Source organism: Cynocephalus volans, chromosome 8 (assembly GCF_027409185.1).
Source record: "Cynocephalus volans isolate mCynVol1 chromosome 8, mCynVol1.pri, whole genome shotgun sequence".
Lineage (NCBI taxonomy): Eukaryota > Metazoa > Chordata > Mammalia > Dermoptera > Cynocephalidae > Cynocephalus > Cynocephalus volans.
In genome coordinates, this window is record NC_084467.1 from 47272981 (window position 1) to 47298513 (window position 25533).

The window sequence follows — 25533 nt, forward strand, 5'->3', positions numbered from 1 at the left end:
CTGGCACCTTCTCTCTGTCTCTCTTGCTTCCTGTCACCATGTGATCTGCTTGTACCCGCCAGCTGCCTGCCACTTTTTGCCATGAGTAGAAGCAGCCTGAGGCCCATGCGAGATGCAGTTGTCCCAGAATCATAAGCCAAATAAACCTCTTTTTCTTATAAGTTACCCAGTTTCAGGTATTCTGTTATAGCAACGCAAAACGGACTAAAACAGTAGTGCAATCCAAGGGGAAAGCATTTGGAATATTTGGGGAAGACCCTGAATGACTACGAAGCTTATGAAGAATCTAGTATCTTTAGCAAAAGCTTAGCAAAAACCAGTTTAGTTCCAGGCATAGTACTAGGCCCTGAAAATGAGACATGGTCTTCTCGTTTCACAAAATCTGGAGGTCCTTGAGATCAAAGTAATACAAAATGGTGTCTTTGATAATAGAAAATTGAAAAGATCCAACTCTAGACTAGCTTCTTCTTTTGTATAGGGGAAACTAAAGCCCAGAGATGTGCCCAAGATGACCCAGCTGGAAGAGGAATGATTTCCATACTCCAGAACCCCATTGAAGCAAGTAAGAGAAAGGAGGTTTAAAGGCATCTCTGTGTTTATAAAGCTCTCTTGAGAGTTGCACAAACAGGCTAGGGTGTCCTGTTTATACAGAAAGAGAAAGGAATGTAGACAAGGCGGCCACTTTGAGTAGTATGACAGAGGCCAAAAGGCCATGAACCCTGGAAAGGGCCAGGAAAGCTGCAGTCAGCTGCTCTGACCTGGCACCAGGCTACATATCAGGCTCTTTACAGAGTCATCCATGTTAATATCTAGCCGTGTGAGATGGATCTTTCTCCAGTCTGGAGGGGTGGAGACTTCTTATGGAACAGTTCAAGTGTATGTGGTTAAAAACGAAAACAAAAACAGAAACTGTTCATCCCAACTGTCTAAAAAACAAGACTGACTTAAATCGAATCAATTTATTGGATGCTTTTTTTGCCCACATTGAGCATCTGTGGAGTAGAGTGATTGAATGAACATGTACCCATGAGTGGCATGAGGAGGCCAAAGAGTTTTGGACTTCCTCTGGCCTGCCTTCAAATCTCAGTTCTCTGACTTGCTGTGCAAGTTATGTCACCTTTCTCTGTTTTAGAGCCCTCATCTGTTAATCAGGGATTATAATACCCAGCATCGTGGGCTTCCCAGACAAATTATATGGCAGTAATTCTGCAATGCACCTGCCACTTGCCAAGTAATTTCTGGTACTTATGAGCACAAATGGAAGTTTAGCTTATTTTACCCATTACTTAGGTAGCTCAGATGAACTGGTAGGCATATATATCTTTTCTGGAAAAAAAGATTCTATTTGTTTATGTGTCCTATATTGCATTAGGCTAGACTGTGCTAATGGTCAAAATTTCAGTGGTTTAACACAATTGTGTTAAGTATTTCTTGCTCACTTACAGTCCTGGGTAGGTAACAGCAGGGCCACTCTCTCCCATAGTGATGGCAGCTTGATAAACAGTATGTACTCTGTGGCTTCCAAGGTTGCCCTAGGTGTCAACAGCTTGGTGGGCTAAGAGAGAATGAGCATGGAGAAGCATGTGTGATGGGTGTGGGGGCCAGGCCAGAGGTGAAGCCACCACTTGTGCACACACTCGCTTGTAGAAAACTGTGTCACATGGTCACACTTCACAAGAGGGGGACTGGGAAATCTCACCTAGAAATACATATTTTGCACCAGTAAATAAAAGTTTAGCTTTCCAAAAAAGAAAAAGCAGTGAAAATATCTGAAAGGGAAGAATGAATTTGTGTGGACAGTTAGTAGTCCTGATTATTAATCAAGCACAAACTATGCTTTCCATAAAGAATTTACCAACTGTATTCAACCCAAAAAGGTCTTCTCCAAGACATGTTATAGTCAAATTGGCAAAATTCAAAGACAAAGAATCTTAAAAGCTGCTAGAGAGAAGCATCAAATCACCTATAAGGGAGCCCCGATCAGACTAACATCAGACTTTTCATCACCGACCCTAAAAGCCAGAAAGGAATGGGATGATATATTCAAAATACTAAAAGGCAGAGATTGCCAGCCAAGAATACTCTACCCTGCAAGGCTATCCTTCCGAAATGAAGGGCAAATAGTATATTTCTCAGATAAACAAAACTGCAGTAGTTCACTACCAGACGACCACCCTTACAAGAAATTCTCAAGGGAGTACTGGGTTTGGTACCTTAAAAATAACTACCACTGCCATAAAAGCTCAAGAGAAATCAAAACCCACTAGTAAAATAAAAATGCCAACAATGAAGAGAAAAAAAATGTTTATTTACAACCCAAGAAACCAACAAATACAGAAGACAAACAGTAAATCAGAAAGAAAGGAATAAAAGACACTTAAGACATCCAAACAAAAATCAATAAAATGCTAGAAGTAAGTGAATGCTTTTCAATAACAACTCTTAACATAAATGGATTAAATTCCCCAATCAAAAGACACAGACTGGCTGACTGGATTAAAAAGGAGGACCCAACTATATGCTGCCTTCAAGAGACCCACCTCACCTATAAAGACTCACAGAGACTAATAGTGAAAGGATGGAAAAAAATTTACCATGCAAACAGAAATGAAAAACGAGCTTGAGTAGCTATTCTTATATCTGATAAAATAGACTTTAAACTAAAAACCATAAAAAGAGATAATGAGGGACACTACATAATGATAAAAGGATTGATCCATCAAGAAGACATAACAATCAGAAATATATACACACCCAATGTCAGAGCAGCCAGATTTATAAAGCAAACTCTATTAGACCTAAAGAAGGAAATAGACACTAATACCATAATAGCAGGGGACCTGAACACCCCATTATCAATATTGGACAGATCATGTAGGCAAAGAATCAGCAGAGAAACACAAGATCTAAACAACACTCTAGACCAATTGGACTTGGCAGATATCTACAGAACATTCCATCCAACAACCTCAGAATATTCATTCTTCTCATCAGCACATGGATCATTCTCCAGGATAGATCACATGTTAAGTCACAAATCAAGTCTCAACAAATTCAAAAATATTGGAATCATTCCATGTATTTTCTCAGACCACAATGGATTAAAATTAGAAATCAATAACAAACGAAATTCTGGTAACTATACAAGCACATGGAAATTAAACAGCACTCTACTTAATGAAATATGGGTCCAAGAAATCAAACAGGAAATCAAAAAATTTATTGAAACTAATGAGAATAATGACACATCATACCAAAACCTGTGTGATACTGCAAAAGTAGTACTAAAGGAGAAATTTACCGCATTAAATGCTTACTTCAGAAGAATGGAAAGATGGCAAGTGAACAACCTAATACCTCACCTTAAAGAACTAGAAACAAGAATAATCCAAACCCAAAGTTAGCAGATGGAAAGAAATCATTAAGATCAGAGCAGAACTTAATGAAATGAAACCCAAAAAATGATAAGAAAGATCAATGAATCAAAAAGTTGGTTTTTTGAAAAGATAAATAAAATTGACAAACCATTAGCATGGCTAACTAAAAAAAGAAGAGGGAAGACCCAATTAACAAAAATTAGAAAAGAAAAAGGTGATATTACAACTGACACCTTTGAAATACAAGGAATCATTAGAAACTAAACAACTATGTGCCAACAAATTTGAAAATCTGGAGGAAACAGATAAACTTCTGGGCACATACAAACTACCAAAACTGAGCCAAGAAGATGTAGAAAATCTGAACAGACCAAAAACAGTAAAAGAGATTGAAGCCGTTATCAGAAGGCTCCCAACAAAGAAAAGCACAGGACCAAATGAACTCACAGCAGAATTCTACCAAACATTCAAAGAGGAATTGACACCAATTCTCTACAAACTATTCCAAAAGATTGAAACAGAGGCAATTCTCCTAAACTCATTCTAAGAAACAAACATCACCCTGATACCAAAACCAGGTGAAGATACAACTAAAAAAGAAAACTACAGGCCAATATCTTTGATGAATATAGATGCAAAAATCCTCAATAAAAGACTAGCTAACAGAATACAGCAACACATATGCAAAATTATACACCATGATCAAGTGCGATTCATCCCAGGGATGCAAGGTTGGGTCAACATACGGAAATCAATAAATGTGATACATTATATCAATAAAATCAAACACAAGCATGATATGATCATCTCTATAGATGCTGAAAAAGCATTTGATAAAATTCCACACTCATTCATTATAAAGACTCTCTACAAGTTAGGTATAGATGGAAAGTATCTCAACATAACTAAAGCCATATATGATAAACCCACTGCCAATATCATCCTGAATGGGGAAAAGCTGAAAGCTTTACCTTTAAGAACAGGAACTAGACAAGGATGCCCACTCTCACCACTCCTATTCAACATAGTATTGGAAATACTAGCCAGAGCAATCAGAGAACAGAAGGAAATAAAGGGCATCCAGATTGGAAAAGATGAAGTCAAACTGTCCCTGTTTGCAGATGACATGATCCTTTATATTGAGCAGCCTAAAGCCTCTACAGAAGAACTCTTGGAGTTGATAAATTATTTCAACAAAGTAGCAGGATACAAAATCAACACACAAAAATCGGTAGCATTTCTATTCTCCAATAGTGAACATGCAGAAGAGAAATCAAGAAAGTTTGCCCATTTACAATAGCCAGCAAAAACATAAAATACTTAGGAACAGAGTTAATCAAATATGTGAAAAATCTCTATATTGAGAACTACAAACCACTGCTGAGAGAAATTAAAGAGGACACAAGAAGATGGAAAGATATCCCATGCTCTTGGATTGGAAGAATTAACATTGTGAAAATGTCCATACTACCCATGGTGATATACATATTCAATGCAATCCCCATCAAAATTCCAATGACATTTTTCTCAGACATGGAAAAAACTATCCAGCCATTTATATGGAATAAAAAAGACCACACATAGCCAAAGCAATTCTGAGCCAAAAAAAAATAAAGCAGGAGGTATAACACTATCAGACTTTAAACTATACTACAAAGCTATAATAACCAAAACAGCATGATATTGGCATTAAAAACAGACACACAGATCAGTGGAATAGAATAGAGAATCCAGAAATCAACCCACACACCTACAGCCATCTGATCTTTGACAAAGGCACCAAGCCTATATACTGGGGAAGAGACTGCCTCTTCAGCAAATGGTGCTGGGATAACTGGCTATCCATGCGCAGGAGAATGAATCTAGACCCATACCTCTCACCACATACTAAATCAACTCAAAATGGATTAAAGAATTAAATATACACCCTGAAACAATAAAACTTCTTAAAGAAAACATAGGAGAAACACTTCATGAAGTAGGACTGGGCACAGACTTCATGAATACAACCCCAAAAGCACAAGCAACCAAAGGAAAAATATACAAATGGGATTACATCAAATTAAAAAGCTTCTGCACAGCAAAAGAAACAATTAACAGAGTTAAAAGACAACCAACAGAGTGAGAGAAAATATTTGCAAAATATACATCTAACAAAGGATTAATATCCAGAAATTACAAGGAACTGAGACAACTTTACAAGAAAAAAACAAGCAACACAATTGAAAAATGGGCAAAAGAGCTAAATAGGCATTTCTCAAAGGAAGATATATGAATGGCCAAAAGACACATGAAAAAATGCTCAACATCACTCAGCATTTGGGAAATGAAAATCAAAACCACACTGAGATACCATCTCACCCCAGTTAGGATGACTAATACCTAAAAGACTGTGAATGATAAATGCTGGTGAGGTTGCAGAGAAAAAGGAACTCCCATACATTGTTGGTGGGACTGCAAAATGGTGCAGCCTCTATGGAAAACGGTGTGGAGATTCCTCAACAATTGCAGATACATCTACCATATGACCCAGCTATCCCACTGCTGGGAATATACCCAGTGGAATGGAAAACATCAAGTTGAAGGTATACCTGTTCCCCTGTGTTCATTGCAGCACTATTTACAATAGCTAAGAGTTGGAACCAGCCCAAATGTCCATCAGATGAGTGGATACGGAAAATGTGGTGTATCTGCCCAATGGAATACTACTCAGCTATAAAAATGAATGAAATACTGCCATTTGCAACAACATGGATGGACCTTGAGAGAATTATATTAAGTGAAACAAGTCAGGCACAGAAAGAGAAATATCACATGTTCTCACTTATTTGTGGGAGCTAAAAATAAATAAATAAATACACAAATAAACTGGGGGGGGAGGAGGGAGGCACAACAATTACAATTCCTTGAAGTTGATACGACAAGCGAACAGATATGAGGTTGTTGGGGGGGAGAAAGTGGGGAGGGAGGGAGGTTTCGGTAATGGGCCACAATAATCAACCACATTGTGTATTGACAAAATAAAATTAAATCTAAAAATATAAATAATAAATAACCGTAGGTTAGCTAAGAGATCATGATAAAATACAATTATTTTATTAAATCATGGTTTAACAGCAAATGAAACCAGACTTGTCTAACAAATTTTTTATCAACAAATATTGTTTTTATTCACACCTCTGTATTTACTAGAATGGCTGAGATGATTGTATACAGAATTTTAAATTTTAGTTAACTTTTTTATTACTCTTGAAAGAAGTATTTTTTAATGAAATACACTTCTGATTTGTATTTATGTCTTGAGACAGTAATTTTTTTTAAAAAAACCTATATTTAAATGAAAAGAGAAAGAATAAAAGTGGAAGCTGAGCTTAGCTGAGAACATGAATAAAGAAAAGGAATTACTTTACCTCAAAACTGGGGTTACCAGAGGTGGAAAGGGGGAGGGGCAGGGGTATTAGCAAGAAATTGGTAAAGGGCCACAAAAACTGATCACATTGTGTAATGCTGAATATACTAATTATCCTGATTTGAGCATCACATATTGCACATAGCGATGGATATTCAAGGCAGTACCCCACAGATATCTACAATCATGTTTCAGTAATAAAAATAATGATAATAAAAATAAAAAGAAAAGAAACAAAAACCCTAATTCTATGAGGTAGAATTTTCATCATCCATTTTACATGAAAAGTACTTAATTATCATGATTATAATAATAGACTCTTAGTATTAACGATGACTGAGCACTGTTGTAAGTGATATCTATCTGTCTATCTGCCTACGTAATTCTAATTGCAAGCAACGAGAGAGGTGTTTATCCTAAGTATGGGGAAACTGAGACAGAGCAAGCTCAGTAACACGTTCAAGGTCACAGTTCATCAGCAGTGGAGTTGGGATTTGAAGCCAGACACCCTGGGTTCATCGTTCATGCTCTTAATTATCATGCTATACCACCTCAAAGAGATTCAGAATCTTTAAATTTATGCTCAAGGTCACAATACGAGGCAGTACCAGAAATAGGACGGTATCCAGAAGTGTCTGACTATGAAGACCTGCTTTTTCTTCTGCTCCATACTGTCTCTCAGTAGGACTGAGTAGAGAGTGAAGAGGGGAGAGGAAATTTTAGGTGAGGGCTCCAGCATGAGCAAGCACTGAGGGCAGACAGCAGAAGCCCCCAAAACATACGCCTTTGCATTTTCTGGCCTCCAGTGCCCAAATGCCAGTGGCTAATTTCATAACTCAGCAGAAATTCTTCCTTGGTTACACAGGCCACAGCTCTCAATCCAAGATACATACAAACTGTCAATGTGCTTATTCACATGAAGAGAGCCCTCAAGTTGGTGCCTGAGTTGTCACAGCAACAAGAAAGGACAAGGAAAATCTTGAGAAGCAGCCAGAGGCCAAGAAAAGGGTAGCTGGCTGTGAAAGCAGGTAGCTGGAGCAATGCTGGTACCCCCGTGAATCCCAAGAACATGGAGCTGAAAGTCCTATGGCACACTGGAGATGAAGAACTGAGCTTCAGGAAAGTGCCAGGCATGCTGTTAAATGGTTTAACGAGGTTATATCATTAATTTCTAACAAGAACCCAATAAGAAATGATCCCCATTTATAGATGGGGAAACTGAGGCTTAAGAGACAGGATGGGACTTGCCCAGAGTGAAACGAAGGTCAAGCCCAGAACTGTCTAATTCCAGCGCATATGTTCTTAGCTGCAAAGTTGTATTTCCTAAGAACTGTGATTTTCCCAAGAACTACACAGCTATCCAAGAGACGGAGCCAGAACCAGGGTCCTGTGTCCTCTGCCTTCCAAGGACCTCACATTTCCCTGGCTATTGAATAGCAAGACCATCACCCACCCAGAGACCAGCCACGTATTTCATCAGTACCTCTTCACATTCTGCCGTTCATTGCCCTGGAATGGGTCTTGTTCAAACTTTCCTTCCACAGCTCAACAAATAAGCAAACAAAAATAAAAAGCTTAGCTTTCCATGAAAAGGCAGTGTAAACATCTGGCAGGCTTCCTGGGTCTTGGCTTCCTCTGGCTGGGTCTAAGTGCACAACGTGAGTGTATTTGGGTTTCAACAGTGGAGGCCTTGCTAGACGTTACTCACGCTCCGCCCCACCCCCTGCAAAAGCAAAGCAAACCAGCCCAAAAACTTACCAATGGAAATACAAGTGCTCTTATTTGTTGACCAAAAAACTAAACAAATCGTTTGAGGTTTTGGGTTCGAAAATCTTTCAGAAATGCAGTTCCCACATATTCAGTTGGGATATGTGAGTTTATATGTGTGTTTGCTTAAATCTTGCCTGGAATAAGATGGGATATAAACATAAATATGTGCAAATAACTTAAAATAAATACATTTGAGGAGAAAGTTGTCGTTTTTTCAGTTTTATGAAACAAAAGAAGCCAAACTGGACCTCAAATACGGACCAGCCTTTGATAAAATCAAGTTGGTCAAGTTTTCTATACCGTCTGGGTAACAGTGGGAGTCAGTTAAGTTTTCTAGGCTCTAATTCCTCATCCGTAAAATGGGGATAATATTAGGATAATGTACAACTGGTTGTGGTGAGAATGGGCTTAGAAAAGGATGTTAAAGCCTCATAAGCCGTAGAGTCCTACACACAGATGAGAGGTCGTGTTTACTGGCTGTTTCTCTGGCAGGCACAGGTCTCATTGTGCACTCTCTCCTCCACTACTCACCACCCCGGCTGGTGTCAGGCTGCTTCTTGGCTGCCCAAGGACCCCAGAATGGCCTCTTCTCTGTTGACAGCCCCCAGCTCCCTGCCACCAACACCAGAGCTTCCTCAAAAAATAGGTGCCAGGTGGATTTGATTGTGGATGGGGGAGAAAAGAAAACTGAGAAAGCCTGATTCAAGAAAGCACAAGTTAAATAACCACTCACAATAATAACCAGGTCAATTTCTCCCCAAGAGATAAGAGACAGGAGAGGAAGTCCTTTCTAAGTTGCGGGGCAAAACATTCATTTTTCTGGAAGGGTATGATAAGAAGAAGTCTGTAGCAGGCAGGTACATAGCAGGTAGCACAGGTAGCATGAGCAAGAAGGTGTGGTATGAGCAAGACTGAGAGGGGCTTAATCAATGCTGGATTTTCTAAAAGCAGTCAACTAAACCCATGCTTAGGACATTAGCAAAGAAGGAATATCTAATAAATAATTAAATACATGAATGAATGAATAACTTTAAATGGAACAATGCAAGAAAAGTTCAGCTCTGGTAAACTTATCCAGGTATTCTAATCAGAAAATGAAGTGGAACTGATTTTAATTTCATCTTGCCTATCAGTTATACATTTAGTGGCTTAACTTGATTTTATTTTGAATTACACATATGAGAGGGACACCATAATCCTTTCAGTGCTGTGGACATCTAAAGACCCTGATCCCGACCCAGGAGGCACTTGATTACCAAGTGTCAACAAGAGACCCCAAGACAAGATCACATCCCCACAGCCTTGCCACCAGAAGTGCCAACAGCAGAGAGGCACTGAGTGTAGGAAATGGCTTGCTCTAGCAGGAAAAGAGAGCAAACAACAGTGGATAGGCAGCTCTGTAGAGGGGACTACTATTCAAGTCACGAGGCCAGATAGGGCTAGCAGGTCCAGCACAGTCCTGGGAATGCTTAGCATCAAAAGAAGAAGGACTGAGGTTCATCTAAGGAGCCCAGACCCAAGAATACATCAGCTCCAGAAACAACATAATCAACCAGAAAAATTGGCCCAAAACATGGAAGAGAAGAAAAAGAAGATATTCCAGACATAGAACTGGCAAGAAACAAGACCATCGGTGTCCAGCTTGGCTGGGATCTAGGGTGACATTTGCCCCATTCCTCCATTAGGCTCTGAGTGGGTGGAGAAACCATGGCTATCCATGTCTCAGAGCCCTCTAATCAGGGAAAGTGGAGCACTGTTCTGGGGTATAGGGGTCTTTTATCATTCAGCTTGAGGGGACAAGGGAGTGCCATTACATGGAAGGGAATGGGAAGGTTCAGAAGGTAAATACAAGCCAGGTTCACATCAGTGACAGAAAATGAAAGAGTAGAAGACAAAGCTAAAGAATCTACAATGGATAGAAAAAAAGACCAAAGTAAGAGGTTTTACCATACTTTTAAATGGCACAGCTATCAGACTAGTTTAAAAACCCAGGACAGTAAGAATACCCTAGCAAAAATGTGGCCTAAGCAAGGGCTGACCACCCAGACTTGGCCTGCCACCTGACCAAATTGCTGAAATTCTCCAAGGAGCAGTGGAGTCTAAGACCTGAGATGAGAGTGGAGATTGGAGCAGATGATAGATGAGAAAAAAAACTAAAAAAGGTATTGTTTTAACAGGTAGCACAAGAATTTATCCTAGGGAGAATCTCTCTTTGTTTACTAAAATTCTTTAAAACAGATTGAAATGTAAATACTACTCTGGAATATGCATAGGCAGGAGCTCAGGCATCAAAAGAAATAATGTACACTACATCCAAAATTAATAGGAGTTTGGGGGTACTGGAAAGAGAGAAGGTTGGGGAAAAGGAGAGGAAATGGAGACCAATTAGCTAAATGGCATGAGCCGAGGCCACTATACAGAATAAAGAGAAACGTAAAAACTCCCCAGTGTCAAGGTTGTCAAATGACATTTAAGAACAATGAGGCCTTGTATCAGTCATATATTGCTGCATAACTAATGACCCCTAAACTCAAAACAACAATAAGCAATTATGTCTTGCTTAGGCATCTGTAGGTCAGCTGGAAGTTGACTGGTCTGGGCTGGGTATGCCTCCAGGCCATGTGTTTATTCCAGGGCACTCATCCTTCTGGGACCAATGGGCTGTGGGGTACACATTTTCCTCTTGGCAATAGCAGAATTACAAGAGCTGGAACCCTCCTCGAAAGCACATCTCAAGCCTCTGTTTGCGTTCCCTTTGATTACATTCCTTTGACCAAAGCATATCTCATGAGCAAGGCCACTATCTATGGAGCAGGCAAGTAAACTCCTCTGATACAGGAGGGCTGGCAGTAGGGAGCAAGCACCAGATCTACCAAAAGTCTCATGCTGAATTTGAAATTGTTTGCACTGCTGCAATATAATTCCTTCTCTGACCTCTCTCTTAATCTTCACTAAATGTACCATAGATATAAGTTGTTTACACTGCTTTTGTATAACGATCAAGGCAGAGGATCAACATGAAGCAGAAGAGAGACGGTCAATGGAAATAGGTGATCCATAAGAGAGAAAGCAGAGTTGGATTTGGGCATGAATACCTGGGCCTCCTAAAAATCACAGGCATATTGGAAAAAGCAGGGAAGTGAGGGTTACAGCCAATCTTCTTTAGACCTCAAGGAGAGCTCAACTGTTGACTTGTTATCTAAGACTGTTACTCATGGCCATTGGTGAGTGAGGCTAGACTACCATTCCATTGCCTGACAGGATGCTGTGGCTGGGCAGGGCAGGCTGCAGAAGGCTTGGGGCTCATTCTGAACAGCAGAGAGAAAGGCAACGAACAGGTCAAGGCAGGAAAAGGAGAGAGACCCAAGGCTCTTATCTGAGTACATGGTGAGGACTTTTTTTCTTAAGAATTGGGTAAAAAGACTAAATCTTTAGGAATGAGGTGTACTTTCACTGCAGAATAATCAGGTAAGCTAACTTGAAGCTTCATCACCATATACACTTAACTAGGGCATTTAAAATACTGAAGGGGTGAGTATGGAGTATTGAACTTCAGGGTAAGGGAGGCAAAGAAAGCAAGAATTATTGTGTTAAAATCTTGCTCAATACTGGGAAGTTTGTGCACTGCTTTACTATCTGATTTAATTCTCACAAGACCCCTTCTCCCCGAAGGTAGGAATTATCACTCCCATTTTAGGGACAAGGAAATAGGATCTAAGTTGTTTTCTAATGTAAAAGGCACAGTGGTGGTGAAACCATACAGATGTAGCAGGAGGGGAAACTTGGTGGCAAAGAAGTCAGCGCTGCCATGCACAACTCTCACTGGATAAATGTACGAGGATTCGTCTTGCTATTACAGCTTGAAAGGAAAGAGAATCCTAGATGAGCTTTTATGACTATGAGCTATGTGATATTCTATGACCTCAAAGCCTTTATTATAATTGCAAAGCAAATAGTCTGATTACCTTGGTTTAAACAAAGAAAACATACCCAAAGTTATGCATTAATCTCACTCTTCATCTATTTTTTTTTTTTTTTTTTTTTGACCAGTAAGGGGATCGCAACCCTTGGCGCAGTGTAGTCAGCACCATGCTCAACCAGTGAGTGCACCGGCCATCCCTATGTAGGATCCGAACCCACAGCCTTGACACTACCAGCGCCGCACTCTCCCAAGTGAGCCACGGGCCGGCCCTATTTTACAGATTCTTTGTCTACCTCCATAGCCAGAAAAGGGAAAAAGATCAGGGCAGGGGAGGAAACTAACATTTAACAAATGCTATTTTGTGCCACCTATGTACAAGTCAGTACATTTTAAAAAATGCCCCATACTGGCCAGCCGCCAATCAATCAATCAATCAATAGGTATCTGGGAAAAAATGGCTAATGATGAACATTATATAAGCACCTCTATAGCATTTAGCATGATGCTACTACAGGCCAATAGACTTAGGAAGAAAGTTAAAGTCACAAGAAAACTATAGATATTCCAAGTTTTCCTCCCATGGTCAAATACTTTGACCCTTTATAAATCTTAAATATTTCAATGGATACTGTGTCCACTTTCAAAATTATGTTTTTAGCCCCCCTTTTTAGAGCCTTCTTGGAGTTTGCTAACTCAGGAATATAAGGTTTTATTCTTTCCCTTCTAGTAAATATCTGAGTTCTGTCCCCTTGCTGTATGCCATTAGACCCTTTCTCTCAGACAGAGTGGGAATAGACCTTAGGTGGTACTTATATATAACTGAAAGCCTGAGATTTTGATACGTTAAGGAGCTGAGGTGAGAGTGGCTGGGCTATTGACTGGTGAATAACCCTCTCCTTCGTTTCTGCAATGTAGTGTTTGATATGACGAAGTCACGTTAAATCGTGAGTCTGTATGAGAATTTCTACTACACTGGCATTCTGATAGGCAGCAAGTAGGTGCATATTCTGCATGCGTTCATTATTGGTTTGATAAACCTAACACAGAACCATCAAATGAATCAAATATGTAAAAGAAAATTAAACCTCAATCAAATTGAGAAAGCCTCAATCAAATCTTAGAGTCCATGGTGCCCTAAATTGTCCTTTGCTTTGCCTCTTATTTTCATTCTTAAAAGTAAACACTCCCACAACTCCACAGGGCTTTGACACTAGGTGATGGATTTCAGGGCAGAGGAACTCACGGTCTGAGACCATGTTTCTGAAGCAGGATGGAGGATGGTGATGGGATTGGGTAATGGAAGCTATTTATTTACCACCAGCTGCCTCCAGCTGTGACACCCTGCTAGGTTATGGAATAAAGCACAGTAAATAAACACCCCGAGGAGGCACACTGAAGCACAACACACATGGAAATCCATCTCCTCACAAATCCTAGAAAAATATGTACTCACTGATGAGAATGTCCAAAATAAACCACCCGAAGCCAACTATGTGGAATGATTTCCATGTTTCTGTCCCAGGAGGAATTTGGAGGAATAAATTAGGATTGCTAGGGTCATTGCTCTGAGCAGGTACTTCACCCCTCCTTGCAGGGTTAAGTCCTGGCCATCCTTCAAGTCTCAGCATAGGCATCACCTCTCTGGAGACATCTTACCAAGGTACTTCCTCAAAGTTTCCAAAGCCCATGAGCTTCTCCCATTACAGAACTCATCACATTGCATTGAAATTAATGTATCGAGTCTCTGTCTCTCCCATTAAACTGTAGGACTCACTGGAGTTATGGACCGTGTTCTAGTCATCTGCATACAGCCAGCACTTAGTTCAATAACGGCTCGTAGCTGTTCCATCAGTGTTTGTTGAGCTGTGTTCATTCTCTTTGGAAACTTCATTTCTTGTTGGTCCTTAATTTAAAAAAAAAAAAGAAAGAAAGAAAGAAAAAGAAAAAGATTTAAAAAAAGGAGAAAGGAAGGAAAAATGCTGGAAGGTTAAGTATTATCACAAAATGCCACTACCTTTATCCTGCCCCTTCCTGCCCCTTATATTCAGTTTCTCCCTTCTCTATTCTTTCTTTCTTTTATCTCACCTCTTCTTGGGTCCCATGAAGGAAATGTAAACAATTTGGTAGTCCACAGTTAGAAAACACTCATCTCATCTCACCTCTTTGTTTTACAAATGAGGAAACTGAGTCTCAGGACATCATTGTAACCCCCATTCCTGCCTTTACTCTCATTCTCTCTGCCCTCACTCCATGGAGACCTCACCCCCCTCCACCTCTCACCCCACCCTTTGCTCCATTCCCTCCACAGTGAGGAATGTTGACGTAGATCTTGACAGTCTAAGACATTGTGTTGGACTACACTCATAAAGCTTTCAGAGAGATTAAAATATGAAATGAATATGAATTGGATTATGTTTGTTCTCCCTCATGGCTTGTAAGTCAGGTCTAAAGAGAACTTCTCTTCCCACCCTACTCTGAGGTGATCAGAGTCAATGTGAAGAAAACACATACTTTCCAATGAAAGATTAGCAACAAAGTCACCTTTGTTGAACACCCACTAAGGACTCTGCACTCTGTGAGGTGTTTTGTATCAAGGTTCTCATTTCATTACCACAAAACTCTGCTAGATAGAGAATATTCCCATTCTAAAGATGGGAAAGCTGAGGTTCAAAGAGGTGAAGTAGCATGCCCAAAGTCATATCGTCAATAGGTGAATGAGCCAAGATCCAAACCCAGCTCTCTGGCTCCAAAGTACACATTTCCTATTACTCAACAATGAAGACATTTAATTGAAGGGAAAAGTTCTGTTTACATGTGACATCTAATTTCTGTACCTCTTTCTGGAAGCTCTTCTACCCCTCCAAGTTGTCTCTAGAAAAAGCTTGTTGCTGAATAGGAAGGGTGCTCCAAACCACAGAAGGCACTGAGCAGAAGTCAAGCATCAGAAATCAGGAGGCTGGGCAAGTTATAGAGCCCAGGAATATGAGAAGGAGTCGCAAGGATATACAGTCTCACTCATTCTGTATCTTTAGAGAACATGGTTCCCCTAGTCGGAAAAGCTTTTAATGGGCTTCCACCTGGCACTTCAGATCTTGCCCAGCAGCATCCTAAAAGGACCACTAAACACCTGCCATGGTACTCTCATCAGGCCTTGAAGAATTACCCTGTGGGCTCACAATTGTTATTGAAGCTGTGGGAACTCAGTTACTTCCTGGAAATTGCAGGTTCAGCCATAATGGAACAACCACTTTAGCCAAAACAAATAACTTCCCAAACAGTACTCCCACTAACTCAAAACTCTCCAGACTTTAAAGCAGAGAATAGAGACCCAGTGAGGCCACTTTATTCTTTCTCAGATTCTTTCTTTTCCTGAAGTCCAGACTCATGCTTAATTTTTATTCTTTGATTTTACTTTTTCAAAGCAGTAATTCGGTGGTTTTAAATTGATGGTTGATGCTGAGACCAGAAGGCAGAGTTCAACAATGATTCAGCAAAGAGAGTTATTCCAACAACTTGACGCAAGGAATATTGTACCTGGTGACTTCTCATCCATTCCGTCATTTGTCCTCACAACAGTCTTGTCGGGTACAATTTTACTCCTGCATTTTAGATGAGGGTTTAAGTACTCTGCTCAGGAGCACATGGCTGAGAAGATGCTAAGCAGAATTCAATTTTTACCCATTTCACTAATTCACAGCAACTGCCCAAATTAAAGAAGCAGAACCATACAGCAATTGCCAGTTTCTGCAAGTAGCAAGATGCCCGTCATGGGTACTAAGACGTAAGACAGCAGAGGATGTGTGATTCAGTGCACTTTAAATAAGAATTCAGGGTGAGTAACAGAAGATGGGTCTGGACAGAAACTCAGGGCCAGCTCGTTGACAGCCTTATGAAGGCACTTGGGCACTAGGCAATGGGGAATATTTGAATAGCTTTAAATATTTAATTCATCATTCTTTCAACAAATATTTTATGTAATACCAACTATGTGTTACGCTCTGGGGACAAAACTGTAAACAGAACAGATGTTTCCTGCCCTCATTGCACTCACAGTCCAACAGAGATGACCTGTCATTTCCATACAGTGTGAAAAATGCTCCGATAGGGGATGAGCGGGGTGCTAGAGAAATATTAGGAGGACCAATGAGGGGAAAGATTCCCAAGGGAAGTGATGCCTAAGGCAAGACTTGATGGAGCATGAGTGTGGGGAAGCAGGAGGTAAGGGAGGTTGTTACAGTCAGTGGAAAGAGCCTGAGCAAGGCGGAGGTGAGAGAAAGCATGGCACATCGGAACTGGAAGACGGTAGAGTGGCCGGTGAGCATGGCTGGATATGAGGCCGGAAGGGTGGTAGGCCAGATCAAGAAGCCAGCAAGTGTTGAGTAGTTTTTGCTGTAGAAAGTCACTCTGGGTGTGGTGGCAGCTGGACACATAAAGCCATTTAACACAAATTTAAGATTCTCCATCATTGAAAACATCATGAGGATGTGGTTCAAGAAACTGATGGAACCTCAGGAAGCAAATTTTGTCACCACTCCCAATCAGTTAGGAGGTTTTCAGCTGCAAGCAATAGAAACTCAAACTGGCTTACATAATAAGGAAATGCAATGTCCGCATGAGAGGAAGTCCGGGGACAGGGAAGGCATAGTGCAATCAGAGGCTCAATGATATAATCGAGCACTTTGGCTTTTTCCATCTCTGCATTCAGCTGTCCTCAGCACTGGCCTCGTCTTAAACCTGGTCTTCCTTGAGACCGTAAAATGGATGCCAACAGCAGTTGGGCTATATGCATCTTTCTTATCATCTGCCAGGAAGAAGAGGAAAACTCTTTTCCTGGAGCATGGAACATAAGTCTTTTCCTTTGTCTGGTTATTCTGACAGGTGACTCCTGTGGTCATGGGAGAATGCCACGTGTTTATGGGCTTAGATTGATGAAGATCTATCTTTAGAACTGGGAATGGTATCAACTTTTTCTGTGTCTCATGGTTGTGGAGGATATGGATACCTAAAGAAAAAAAAATCATGGTTGTGTTAGGAAAGAAGAAGTTAAAGGATAGACGCACAGTGTGCTACCCTCCACCATTACAAATTGGGCCCTTAGCTTTTGAACAAGTGGCTGCAGCCTGGATACCTTGTGTGCTCTTCTGTTTAAGAGCGATGAGCCTCAGGTCAATTCCCCACCAATTGTCCAACCAACAACAACAGCATCAAAATGCTAACTCTCATCCCCTAACCTGGTAAGTTCAATTATATGGAAGTAATTGTGTGCCTAGACAACCCCCACACTGGACAAAACAACCCTAGATAAAATAGAAGTTTATTAAACCAGTCTTCATATTCACATCAATTTTTTAAAAAGACACCATCTAGGCCAAGACCTTTTTTCTTTTTCCCTTCACAGAATAATGTTGAGGATCAATTTCTCCAGCTTAACATCACCAGCCTTGGCAGCAGCTCATATTTGAAATATAAATGATGTCATCTGGTTGGCCTTTTCCCATCACAAACAGTAAATCTCCAAATCTGGAGAGATCTTTTATTTGGTTACACATATTGTACAGCATCAAGGGGTTAGAACACATGTGCTGGAGATTATTAAAATCATCTGGAGAATAGCTTATTATTGGAAAGCCCGGAATTTAGGACCCTTTCACGCCTGGTGTCTCCATCAACTCTTCTTTTGCTCCTGCCTTTTCTAAGTAACAATTATGATTTTTTTTGGCCCGTGATTCTTTGCAGACTACAGTTTTTCTGATGCACCATGTCTCTTCTCCTGAAAAAGATATCCTTAGCTGAATATAGAGAACGGGAGATAGGAGTAGGAGTTAAAAATCCAGGTGCAGCAACATGCCAAATATAAGACTTTGGGTAAGACATTTAAACTCTATTAGCATCGGTTTCTCATCTGCACAATGGAGATGATGGTAAGCAGCCTCACAAGATTGTTTGAGATGAATAGCAAAAAAAATAAAAATAAAAATAAAAAAGTCATTGAATATTTGCTTCTCACTTTATAATTTGCTAAAATCTGCTAAGTGCATTAGCCTTATCTTCACAGGGAAGACACTCAATAGATATTTGTTGAATGACAGCTAGGTGGTAATATGATTTGATGGGTTCTGAGTCATTAAGTTATCTCACATTTCTGAACTGAATTTTCTTCAATTATAATGTACACATTTAATTTTATCTTCTTTTTAGGGTTGTTATGAGGAAAAAACAAAATAACCCACATGAAGCATTGGCACCTGGGACATCAGTGGACTGGAGAAATAGAGTTTCCTTGTTCTCCAATCACTTCTTCTTTCAGGGCTTCTCATCCCACGGACTTGGTATCAGTACCAACATACTATCTGTGGAAGGAGACAGCTGTGGAGGAGAGAGGAAAACAGCAAGTCCAGGCTTTGGTCCTAGCTTTCCAATTTCCCAGTAGTGGAAACTTCCACAGTTTTCTTGGGGTTTCTATTCCCTATTTGAAAATGAAGGAACTGATCTAGATCTGAAGTTCTCAAACTTTGATATTCATAGATCAAACAAACAAACAAAATAACCATAAATGAGGAGCCTAATATAATATGATTAGTTTTTTTATTTGATAAATAGATATATTTTTAAAAATAACTGCCATTTAACATTGTAATCATTTCAAATGAAAGGACCAAAAAAAAGGGCAGAAAACAAGAAAAAGCAAAATTTCAAAATTCTGAAAATTTTTAAAGGCATCTCTTTAAATTACGTAAATTAACTTTATGAAAAATTGCTTAATTGTCCTATTGTCCTTATTTTTCTTTCTCATTTTCCCACAGACTTGTGAAAATTAGTTGTGAACCAAAATGGGTCTTCAGAGTAGTATTTGGGAACGACTGATCTGTATGACCTGGAAGGTTTCTTCTAGCACTAATGTCCTGTGACTCTGTCATAAGTACAGCGTGGTGAGAAGCTGTGATGCTTAAACAACAGTTTGTTGAGGTAAAATTGGTAAAACGGGGAGCCAATTCAGAGAAGAAATCAACTCAATAACTAGTTTTGCTGAACTGAATGACTCTGGGTCTAAATGGGAAGTTTAGTTTAGTTGAAACAGGCTAAGTTGTTATGTGTGGATTGACACATACAAATTGTCCTGCAGGTCTTCAAGACACTGCCTTGCTCCCAACATCAGTCCTTCTAACTCAGGCTTTGATCTCCACTGACTATAAATTGATGATGGTCACACTTGCACCTACCTACTTCAACATGTGACAAATACATGAGCAGATCAAACATATCCAAAGCATTCCTAACTCAGGCACCACATGCTCACCCCGGGGTTAGTTTTTCTAACACCTTCCACTCTCTAATCTCAAGCCAAGAAAGGTCTCTGAACTCTACCATGGTGCTCTTGAAGCCCCTGTATGAACCCCATATATTTGATTACCAAATTCTAAATAGAGATTCTCTGACTCCTAGTTAGCACTTATTTCTAACAAGCTTGGCTATCTGGTTTTGACCAAATTTGAAATATACAAGCAGAAAAGAGGTAGGAGACGCTATTAAGATAGGTCAGTGATTGAGGGTATGTTTGACCTCATAGAAGGAGAGAAAATCAGAATCAAACAGAACTGACTTTAAGCTAGTTAAACAATAGTAGGTGTCCATAACTTTGATTCTAAGTCATGAAGGAAAGTTTAAATATAAATATTGACTATACAGTAAACTATATTGAATAACTTTCTCAAGGAAGTAGATAGTTATAGATTGTAGCCAAGTCTGTTGAAACAGATGCTCAGGGGGGCACATCTCAGCTATCAAGAAATTCACCTAAAGTGGGAAGATGCTAATTCTCCTCTCATCCTAGATAAATGAAGTAGTCACAGCAATAGGAACAACCGTAATAATGACTGCCTGCTGTATTGTACTTTGCCTCTTATGACGTACTCTTTACATGCATTTTTCTCATTTAATATTTAGATCAACTTTGGGAGGGAGAAACAATAATTATTATCATCCACTCATTTCTCTAAATGAGGAAACTGAAGCTTAGCTTGGCTAAGTAGCTTACCTAAGACAGCAGAATTAGTAATAGTTAGTAAGCAGAATTGCAGGGTAAGAATGCAAACCCAAGTCTTTTGACGTTAAGCCCAGTGCTTTTCCCACCCTCTGCTCCTCTCTCATCCTTATAAATAGATACACGACTAAGAGGTTCAAAGGAACTTCCTTCTGGTTCTCAGGCCCATTATAAATGCCACTTGCCCTGGGGAGGAAAATAAAGTCCATGCTGTTTGTGGGCCTATGTGCTAAGTCATTGGCGCCCAGAAATAACCTCCTGGAGACTTCGGGCCTTGTATTTACCGCAAAGCAGTGGGTAAATAACTGGTTGGTGTTTTAGTGTTTTGTGGTCACTTAATCTGCTGTGTTCCTTCTCAAGACTCTGAAGGTTTCCCTTTTCAGTAAATTTTTATTTACGTTTCTGAGGTCTGTGTTGTTTGGGGTTTGGTTCATTGGATGTTTTTCTTGGAATGTGTTGCCATCGGCTTCAGGATGTTCCTGCTCTGCTGTTTCATGGAATTTTCCCTGAGTGTGGATTGCTATGTATTTCTTCAGGGCATTGAGCCAAGGCAGTGCTGGTATGTAATATGTTCCTCTGGCCAGAGGGCTTCTTGTCACCCATCCACATGGTGGTTGGTTATATTTCTCCACTGATAATTCCTCTCCCATCTGTTAATGTGCAGCAACTTGGACTTTAGCCATCTTGTGTGTTGTGTGTTATTGGCTCTAGATAAGACAAGCCCAGTTGCTTCTGATAGAGATTATGTCAACTGATTCTACCAGTTTGTTCTATCAGCCCAGGGTTGGGGAAGGAAATACACTCCAAGTGGTCATGGAAAGAGTGAAGAAGGCTTGTAGGGTTAATGCTACAGACAAAGCAAGAGTGTGTGATTGAAAACACCCTGCCCTCCACACAGCCCTGTGCCCAGTAGGGGACAGAGAGCCAAGAACGCCAGGTGCATTGTGAGCACCGCATGCCCCCATGGCCCTCAGCAAGCCTTTCCTCCTTTGTCTTTGGTAAGCCCATAAAAATTATGTGCCAGAGAAAAATAAGAACATAACAGAAAGTTTTGTTCTTTGAATATTTTCTTTATTGGTAGAAAAAAAAAATGAGAAAGGTCAAGTAGTGTTGGGTCATTAAAATGATATGCTTCTGCCAAGGTTTTCAGCCTGATTAAGATGCAAAACACACTGAGGCAGAAAGCTGCCCAGGATCAGTCCTTTCATTGGCTGTTTTATTTATTGTACTGCATGTCATTGTTTTGTTTGTGTGTTCTATACTTGTTCTTTCCACAGAGAATTTGGGATAGCTTACAAAAATGTGTCAATAAAAAATAAAATATCACTAAATCATTGGAAGAAACAAGGTGAATGCATAATATTAAAGACAGGAAGAAGATTAGAGTTCAGAATTTCGTAACAAATACCCCCGTAAAATTGCTAAAAGCGATTCACAAAAATGACTCAAAAATCCTCCTGTTTATCACTCAATGTGTGCTGTGGCTCTCTAATCTGTAGATAGTCTGAAATGGGTATTTTCAAAAATCTGCATGATTTAATTTTACTTTGGCGGTGGAGGAGGCCAGTACCAATCCCCATACCAACTTCAGGTGTGCTGGCACACACCCGAAGGCCAATAGCTTTCATATTTGCAGGGAGATAAAAGTAGAATTAATACTTACGAAGTACTTAAAGCATATGAGTACTAGGAATTGTATCAATAAGTCGCTATTTACTAATCCATCGAGTTCTGTCAACCACTCTGTGAGATAACAGTTACCTCCATTGCACAGATAACATACCCAAAGCTGAGTGACTTGTCCAAGTTTACCCAGCTAGAAGGGACAAAGTCAGGATCAACACGGTATGTTTGACCTCAAAGCAATGTTCTCATTTCATTAAACTGTCTGCCTGAGAAATGGCTAAGAGAATGTGGGATATGCTTGCCCCAGTTGGTGAGTATCAAAACTCTCAAATAAATGTGGTTTATTCAAAGGTTGCCCTTAAGTTGCAGGTTGTCCAGGAAACAACCACAAGTTAAAAGCAGGTCACTGTGTTTGGTGGTCAGCAGAAAGGCATATCTGTGGTTATGACACTAGACACGGCCATACAAATATCTTCCATCCATACCCAAGCTTCTCCAACACAGACAACATAAATAAGGAGTAAGAAGTTTCAGTCTTATCATGGAGGGAGTAATCCCACTAATTAGAGGGAACGAAGGGTGCCTTTGGTGTTTGTTGTCAGAGAGAATGATAACATCAAAAATCCTTCTTGTCAGAGCAAATAATAACATCAAAAATGCTGGTAGCCTCTAGAACTCTTACACCTCTGAGCCTTCTCAAGTGCCATTTTCTCTCCCTTTCCCTGTTTGTCCTCCCCAGCAAGCCCCTGCCTACTCCATAATTTCTCAAACATCACTTCTGCAAAGATTTTACTCTTTCTCCCACAAGGCCCGAAGGAACTCTATTTGAGTGCAACTACTAAAGTTATATACAACCACGTCACAAAGCCATATTACTATAATTTTTATATGCTTCTCCAACTTCCCATTGGACAGTGAGCAGATGCATGGGAAAAGATATTTTTCTAATTAACTCATTTAATCTTTAGAGCAACCTTTTGAAGTAGATATTATTCTTATTTTACAGATGGGGAAAATGAGGCATAAAAGTGGAAAGCAACTTGCTCAGACATAGAATGAGTGGCAGAGCTGGGACTTGTAACCAAGCAGGGCGGCTCCAGAATCCTTACTGTCTAATTACCCTCATCAGATGTGTTTGAACCCCCAAGTCTCCTCTTCCTTACTCTTCTTCCAGAGAAGGTTCCTCTTGCCCTCTTCTCTCCCAGCCTCGCTGTCTCTTCTCTCATCACAACTCAATTGACTCCCTTTGAATTATGGAGATTAGTATGGGGTTAGCTGGAGCCCCCTCCTGGCTCCAGGCCCCAGACCCTCCTCTTACAAGCCTCAGGCTACCCAGGCTACCAGCTGCGAGGGCCCACCCATCATAGGATGAAGTGGAGGATGATAAATAATAATGTCAATAAAACATTTGCTTCAGGCTGAGTTTGCCAGAAACCAGGCTTTGAATTGAAGACTGTCATACAGGACATTATGCAGGAGTAACTCCAGTACTTTATTGGGATGACAACTGTGGAAAGGGAGGAGAAAGATGTAGAGTTGGGCAGAGTGAGAAGCTGAACTGTGGACAGTCCCCTCTCACAGGGAGTTCTGGAGTTGGCATGGCCTTTCCTAACCGTACTGAGTTGGGGTGAGGTGGCCAGGCTATTGTTCAGTCCTTAGAGGCAGACTGCCCCTTGAAAGGAGGTATGACCTTATCCAACAGGACTGACACTAAGGGCCATCTTCAGCATCACTCCCTGCAGCTGGGGAAGTAAATCCTTCATTCTTAGAGAGGGGGTGGTCTATGGGGACCACCATGTCATCCATCCAATGCCTCATTTTAAAAATGCCTAGCACTGTAATATTCTAAGTGCTGTAGCTTCATTTTCCAGATGGGATAATTAAGGTTTAGCAAGGTAAGATCACATAGACAGTAGCAACTCAGCTCGTATTGGAACTCAAGCATGGGTGACTGCAAAGCCATGTTCCTTCTCTACATTAAGCTGCCTCCCTCAGGCACATTATAAAGTGTATGACAGCATGTATGTGGTAATCTTTTGAAGACTAGAAATACACACTCATGGAACTGAACTCTTTCCAGAACTGCACTCTCCCATTATCCCCCAAACAAGCAACTCCCTCTGAGCCCACACACCCACTTACTCTCATTTTCCACATGTTTACTTGGATATAGTCACCAATTACATATTAGGCAGATGTCATCTGGAAAAGAAGCCACAGTCATTGTCAAAGAAAAGTAAGAACTGCTGTCATATTGGGCTGATGTCTAGTCTAGTCCACAGTTGAGGCTCCCTCACCTTTTAAAACAAAAAAAATATTAGCAACATTTCCCAAAATGTGGCCCATGGTCCCCCTTGGGATACCCAAGGCCCTTTCAGAGGGTCCATAAGGTATAAAAACTATTTTCATAGTAATAGAAGGAAGTTATTTGCTTTTTTCACTGTGTTGACATTCGTGTGGTCACTGTGTTAACTGATTGTGCAAACTCATGGTGGGTAAAACTGTAGGTACCTTAGCACAAATCAAGGCAATGGCACCAAACTATACTAGTAGTTGTTATATTCTTTGACGCCATGCACCCACAGTTAAAAATCAAATATACATCACACGTTTTCTCAAAAATAAATGAAAAGAATTTGTAACTTCAAAGAAAACAGCTCATGGCATTTGTTGCCAATGATTAAATTCAAGTTTTCAAGCAAAAATTAAAATTTTGGAAAGCTCTTATTTGCCATCATGAGCTTGACATCCTACTAATACTAACCAGCTTTTCTGATGAGATTGGTGATGATAATAAGAAATGCAATTTCTTTTATATTGTATAATGAAGTGAGTCAACATTTTGAAGATCTGCATAACTCAGTGAACTGATATTTTGCATACGGCCAGTGCACGGGGTTACATAATTATGCAAGGGCAAAAATATCTATTCAAAGGGAAATATAGACCAATGTATTTTAATTCCACAGACTACAAAAAGCTCATTAATATGGTTTCAGAGTTCACATTGCAACTAACTTGTTAGAAGCTGTCGCTTGTCAAATTTTGCTGTGGCATCAACAAATAATCAAGATTATCTGAAAAGGTTATTAAAATATTAATTCTGTACTCAGCTACATATCTGTGTGAGGCTGGATTTTCTTCACAGACAGCTTCTGACTGCAGAAGCAGATGTGAGAATATAGCTATCTTCCATTAAATCAGACGTTAAAGAGATTTGCAAAAATGTAAAACAATGCCACCCTTCTCACTCTTTGTTTCTATTTTAGAAAATGTAGTTATTTCTCATAAAAATGCTATTTCTGTATACAAGTAATGGGTTTACTATTGTTATTTTAAAAATTAATATCTTTTATAATTTCTCAGTTTTAATTTCTAATATCAATAG